Here is a 7,298-nt window from a genome sequence, read left to right as displayed (position 1 = left end):
CCGCTCGGCGGCCGAAACGTCGGTGAATTCACGGGAACGGAGAGCCCTGGCTCCGGCACCTGGCGGCATCTCCGAGTGTCTCGGGTGTGAGGCGAAGGCGGCGGAGGAACTGAGAGCGGGGAGACGGTAACGTTAGCCACGGGCCGTCACACCGCGGCTGGGACGTCGGCAAAAGGGAAAAACTGACACCCAAAGATGCTCTGCCCTGCTCAGAGTCAGCACTGCCCGGAACGGCCGCCTGTAATCACCGAAATAATTCTTTTAATAGAGTAAAAGAAATAGGAGAAAATATTCAATATCTTCCATTTCCCACATCTGTACAATTCTACATTTTAAAATATTTTTGTTTCTTCAAATATATTAAAACTTTTTTTTTTAAGTTTTTCATAATGGAAAATTAGGAGCTAGCTGTATTAAAGAGGAAGCGATGACATTTTTAAAGCGGGTATGATCCCAGATCTTCGGTCAAATGATAGGGGATAAAGGAAGACTTGCAGAAGCGCATGTTAAAGGAGCGCATCGTGCTTGCCCACAGTTATCAAGGCAGAGATTCAGGAATCCACATCTGATCACATGTAGTGACTAGGAAAGATTCCAGCCCCCTTACGCTGCTTTACCTGTTAGTGGCATCTTCAGATTTAGCAATGGAAATTCAATCCAAATGGAATATCCAGCATACAAACACAAAAAGCTTTTTTTCCCCCCCTAAAAATAGCCTCTGTGGTGCTGGCGGTGTCTGTGTGTATCTGCCTAATGGCACAGGCTCCCCGTGGGTCACGGGATGATCTAGTGGGATGACACCGAGGTCAAGCTCCACACACCTGGGTTCCCATCCACGCTCCCTCACTGATTGCAGAGTTGAGTTAGGTTTTCTGCCTCAGTTTACCCACCTGCAAGACAAAAGCTACTTTGAATTACCTCACAGGGATGTTTCTAACCTGAAAGTTTCTAAAACTAGGAAATTTGCGCTACCTCTTTTTACTCCTTCAGATTCTGCAGAGGGAATACAGCTACACACAAGACTGCGACTGCAGCTCTACCCCATCTAACACATCGTTTCCATTATCAACCAAGTTCCCCATTTCCTCCTTATTTCTAAACTAGTTCAGTTCTACCGAATAATACAGGGCTTGCGACAGGATAGAATTCGGCCTACAAAACCCTTTTTGACAGTGATAATATTAAAAAAAGATAATAATTTAGTCTGATAATCTTGGTGAAAAACATCTTGGCTTTCTGTCCCAAACACTGCTTCACCGTGTGATGAGAAGAGAGGACGTGAAGGGCTTGGCTGTCTCTCACCAATGGTGCAAGGTGCCAGCACGCACTGTGGATCCCCAACACTGGGATCAGCTGCCCAGTCCTGTGCATCCCCTTCCCGCTCCTCCTGACACCTACCAGCCACATTTTTTTTTTAATGTAAAGCAATACATAAGAGCTATTAAATGTTTTGCTCGTTGTGAAAAAAGTCTGTTTCACACAGGAGCCTGATTCTGTCCGCATGACACCCAGTGAAACAGAGTCAAAGTCAGAACTTGATGTTAAACTCCAAAGACCATAAAAGGGGATGCTGCCAATATGCAACATGTTTTTTCTTACAGTGTTCTTACAAAAACTCATGTGATCTCCCCATCCCAAACTCCAAACAGAAAAAAAAAAAAAAAAACAAAACCAAACAAACAAAAAAACCCCAGAATTCAATTCAGCAGCCTTTTGCTGAGGAGTTAGTGCTGCAAGAACAGCAGGAAAGGAACCACCACTTCTCTAAGTTTTTAAGAATGACCGTCTGCAATAAAGAACAAAATAAATAAGAGATTAATGTTTATCATTTCTATTGTGCTTTGCTGTTTAAAAGCCCCTGACAACCATGGGGGCCTGCATGGCCACAACTTCACTCAAATCCCTGAGGGTTTGTGGCACTCTGGTGGTGGCACAGTGATGCCCACTGACCAAAAATGGGAAGTGTGGGCATCTGATACGCTTTATCTTTTAACAACCCGTTTTACCCCCTCCCTCACACAAACCCACACACACCAGCAGCCCTATCCCTGTGAGCTATGATGCCTAATGTTGGACTATAGATACTCCACTAACAATAATAATGGTGAATACTGCCGCAAAACCAGGCGACTGGGAAAACTTATATAGGCAGAACCAGATCCACTAACTGACTGATTATCACAATTGCTCCAGAAAACAACTACACTAGACTCTTAAATAAAAATCACATTTATTTTGTCTGGTCTGGCTTCCAGGGTTGGCTTTTTGGCATGGGTTTTTTTTTGTTTTACTCTTAAATGGTGTGGCCTTTAAAAATGTCTTTGTAGACTAAGTCTCCAAAGTGTTACCCCAGCCCTAAATATCTGCTAGCCAGAGATGTCAATTTTGATTGTTGCATGTTGTGTAGAATAAAGAAAAATATATTCTAGATCTTCAAATAAAGGAAAAGGGGACTCTAATTTATCATATTGTAGTGATTCAACACACATAAAATGTAAATTTCAGGAAAGAAGATGACAACTTACTGCCTATATGCATTCATGTAAAACTTTCTATTCTACAGCCTTCTATCTTTTATTAAGATACGGACACCTAAAACAGAAAAAAAATACTAAATTTTATTTTGTTCTCTTGACCACCAATTTTCTCCTAGTAGGAAAGAAGACTGCTACCTATTTTCCATAAAAAAACCTTTGTAGCAGTCCCAGAGGAAAAGTCAAAAGTTTGACTTGAAAAACGGAGCTACTTCAAAAGCATTGTCAAACAGAGGTGAAGGTTTCTTAAAAATGCATAAATTAAAGTACGGTGTATTCATAAATATCTCCGTAACTTTACACAGTATATTTGTGATTGAGGTGCACATATAGGTGAACATATAGCATCGTTATAAAACTAACTTAAATAAAGTAGAAAATCAATTTGTTTATTAGCTACTGTTTGGGCTCGGTGTGGATGTGTGTGTGTGTGTGCATGTGTGTGAAAAATGAAAGAAAAATGGAGAGTTTTTTTCAATAATAAAAAGGGAGTTGCACTGCAGGGCCCCTAAAGCTTGTGAAAAATTAAACTCGACGGATTCAAACTGTCCTATTTCCACTTCAAAAGAGAAGAGGCACTGAGCTCTTCCCAACTTATCTTCAAACGCCCAGCACCCTAGAAAGTTTCTTTAAAAAAAAATAAAGTCTCTAGTTCCCCCAAGCACTGTACCCGTTACTGTAGCTGCTGTCTCTCCCTCTTCTAATTATACCCATGTGAGTCTATTAATCAACTTGTAAATTATTTAGAGAGCCATGCGCTGTCTTCAGCTAGTACAAACACACTGCATGCAAAGACTTGCTGAAAACCAATGGAGCTCCCAAAGGGTCTCTCTCCAATGTTCAGACAGCTTGCAGCTCGCCAGTACAGCGCTGTTAAAAACAAGAAATAACACTAAGCTTACCTCCTCAGATATAAAGATTTACTCAGCCTTTCAACTCTGAAACTCTTTGCAAGTTTTTAACAAAGAGGAAGCTGCTCTATTGTCAAATCTGTACTTCACACTTAGTGATGAGAATATTAATTTGATGTCAAAAAAAACCCCAAGTGCTTTCAGTGAGACTGTGATCACAATCACCAGGGGACCCCAACTTTCACAGGCTACACCAAAAAGCACCCCTTTAAAACCATTCCAATTTAAAATAAGGGGGGGGAAAAAAAAATCTACATTTGTACAGTAATAGTTTTTATTAGAAAATAGGAGAAATTAGGGAATTCCAGATTTTACCCCCCACATGCAGACTGCCATTGGGGACAGCTTCAGATATTACTACTTAAAAAATAGAAAAAGGAAGGGGAAAAAACCAAACACAGATTGTGTGTGTTCAACTCTAACAGGCTGCAAACAGTGCAATGTTAGCTGTCTTCCATGAATCAGCTCTCTATACCACCTGAATCTTCATTCTAGCAAAAAAAAACCAATTACCTGAACTAATAGCAGTTCTCCCAGCTGAAAAGCAGAATCTTACTGGTTTGGGAGTGGGGTCTTTTCCTGTCATCTCACTTTCTTTGGTCCATTTATTGCAGTCTTTCAAACAGATATATTAATTAGCAGTGATCACTCCATGCTATTTTACCATGAAAACACGGAAAATCGGACAGAATTTCTTTTCAACTGACTGATGACCTTTCCTATTTTTGTCATGCCCCCAGTGCCAAAATGCTTCTGCTTCTATTTTCATTAAATAAAATACAAACATCTCAAGGGGCAAACACCGGGGATATTTAAGAGGGAAAAGAGCAGATATGCTTTCCACATTTTTTTTTTTCTCCCAGGGTATCAAATTCTGACAGACACCTTTAAAACGGTGAACATAGATCCTGCAGATGGAACTTTAAATTAATGCGTGCCCATGTTTTCAATGAGACGGGTCCAGAAGGCAGGCTAGCCCTCCCCAGAATTACAGCAACCTGAGGACACGAGCTCTGCATAAAGGTCTTCATCAAGCCCGTGGAGTCTATGAACGGGCTATCTACATATGCATCATCTGTCCACAGCCTGAATTCCTAGAAGGGGAGGGACCAGTCTATGGAACGGTCTCTTCACAACATGTCAGAAAGAATCAATCTGAATGAATTAATTTCTGTGAGTTGTCTTGCTGCCTGTGGAAGAGCTCTATGCTCACCACTTACTCCAACTGGAAGTCTTCCTAGGCTGCCCAAGCAAACGGTGAGTGCTAAATTTAGCGTTATTGAACAAGATTTAAACTAACTGGAGTTAGTGACCAGAAGACTGGTCTCAGACTCCAATGCAGGTAATGTTATGCCCAGAGTACAGTTAGCAATAATTGCCCAGTATTCAGTGGAAACCACAGTATCCTAAAGGAAAAGTCTGTGCATTTCAGACTGGTTGTCCAAAGAACAACTCTACATTTATGACAGAGAGAAAGCAGTCAGGTTGCTGAACTTTTCACTGAAAATGCATTTTTCAGTATCTACTGTGCACCAACTGTAGATTAGAATGCCCTGGGAATTAAAATCTAATGGGCTCAAAAATATCTATGCTACCTTCATTACACAAAATAAATCACCATATACAAAATTGAGAAGTTTGATAAAGCAGGAGATAAGGTCTTTATGAGACAGCAATCACTAGAAAACACAGAAAATGGGAAGGCACTGAGTTGCCTTCTGGGGTGAATAATTGTCTGGGCTGTTGTCGAAATACATGTTGTATACATGAAGCAGCAGTACAGGAAAAAACAATACAAAGAATGTTTGTGAATCCTAAACCCAAGAAACGATTTGAGTTAGTCAACCAGAACTAGAACGGAATAGACAGTGGACAGCCTCAATAACTCGATAACGAGTTAGCTTTGAATAAGCTGGGGTTTGAGCCTTTTTATGACACCAAAACATAACCCGTTGGCATATCTTAAATGACTAATTGTATGCAATCAATTGTGTCCACAAGAAGGGAAACCACGCAGAGCAGTCCCTAGGGCAAGCGTTTTAAGAATATATGAGGCGTATCCTCAAGATTTTATGGCACTAGTTTCATTTTGACTAGTAATGATCTGAGCGCAATATTTTTTGTGATCCGTCTTTAGTTCCAGCATATTCTGGGGTAATATCACTTGCATGATTCCTCACCCAAAGGAACAACTAAGATTATTTAGCATATAACTAGGAATACAATGAAAATTTTGAAGTTTTAATTGCTTTTCCAGTTATAACACTGTCTTCTATTGACTAAACTCTTTTCAAATGTGATTTTTTTGAATCTAGTCAACAATAGTGTGGGTATCTTTCCTCTGTATTAACCTGTTTGTAACTCTGTAGCAAGACAGCAAGGATTCTTTGCCCATCTTTCCTCTTCAGTACACTATGTTGTTTCATTTTCTCCAAGCCTCTTGTGAGGGCAGTAATGAATTCTTGTTAGTGTTTACTAATGTAAATTCATTCTTTGTTATCCCTGGGAGAGGAGGATTAGCAAAATGACAGAACTTATTATTTCTGGTATTGCTATATAATATTTATTTTTATTCAGCCTTTAATTTTGTAGCATGTCCCACCAAATAAAATATATGTGCACATAAGCAAAAACTAAGGGAGAATTTTTTACCACAATGCACTGAAATATAGTTATGACTTCCCCATTAACATTCAGAATCATTGTACAGCTTTAGCCTTGCATGTTTTATTAAAAAAATTAATCTAAATCTGAAATAATTTCTAATTTGGAGGAAGAAAGGAATTACAGCTTCAATTTCATTTTCCTAAAATGAAAGCAGCTCCCTTGGACTAAGGATGTGCATATTTTTAGGACTGGCTAAAAGTTACAATCTGTGCAATTATTTTACTCTACTGGGAATGCTTTTGGTGTTTCCTTTAAGGAACTTTAATGGTTAAGATGAAGTTTATAAAATACACAAACAGCATTTTAGTAAAGAAAGCTCTTAAAGGACTTATCTTTGAATAAACAGATCATCCAAACTCCCATCTCAGCCATAACTGAAATTTATAGAGAGCAAGGTTTTTACAGTGGCACCTCTTCACAGAGATGAGAAGTGAAATTGCAGTATACACACAAGATTCTGAAATTAAGGGGTAACATGAAAAAGAATTGGGCACAGAACTTAGAGCTGTCTCCACATGTGAGTTAGACTGCACACACAAGTAGGCACATCCAAGTCAATCAGACTATACACACACGAAGAAATTACTTCCATGCATGAAGATCTAGGATATGTTGCAATTAATAGACACTAAGATCTCTTGCCTTTGAGTTAAATGGCCATTCTGATTAGCAGTATCTCTAAATCAGAAAATCCTCTCCTAGATCTCTGTGCCTGCGTTACAGAGGACCCAGGTTCTCTCTTTCAGGCTGCAGAGATTCATCCTTTCCATTCCCATGGTTCCCACATAAGCTCCTAGTCTCAGCAATATGGTGGCTGCCACAGAAAATTAATGCACTGAACTAGCCGAATAAATGCAATCCATTCACTGGAGATGAAGTTTAGAGTTAAAATGTATTACCTTGTGGCTCGATAAAATGACTGACAGAGGGATAGAATACCCAAAGCTGCAGGCTGCCAAAGGTCTTTTTGAAATGCCTAGAAAAGTACTGAATCTCTTGGTAGGGTATCAAGGGAACCTCAGTTAATTTCATAGGCTCATGTTTTAGATCTGTGTAATTCAGTCTCAGAATTAAGCTATTGTACAAAAAAAAAAAGGGGACTTTGAAGCTTTCCACCTCACCAAATTACTTTCCTTGCCAAAATTAAAAGACAATGAAGATTTCTCTTTGCTCGGGGGGGGGGCTG

The 7,298-nt window shown here is 39.6% G+C and overlaps 1 protein-coding gene across 1 annotated transcript in view; it reads right to left on the bottom strand.

The window, feature by feature from the left end:
• Positions 1–7,298, bottom strand: part of AK8 (adenylate kinase 8) — a 71,515-nt gene that overhangs the window by 35,589 nt on the left and 28,628 nt on the right. The gene's annotated exons all lie outside the window — the stretch shown is intronic.

This window comes from Athene cunicularia (genome assembly GCF_003259725.1).
Source record: "Athene cunicularia isolate RWA chromosome 17 unlocalized genomic scaffold, athCun1 chr17_part1, whole genome shotgun sequence".
Taxonomy (NCBI): Eukaryota; Metazoa; Chordata; class Aves; order Strigiformes; family Strigidae; genus Athene; species Athene cunicularia.
This window is presented reverse-complemented; position numbering and strand designations above follow the sequence as displayed.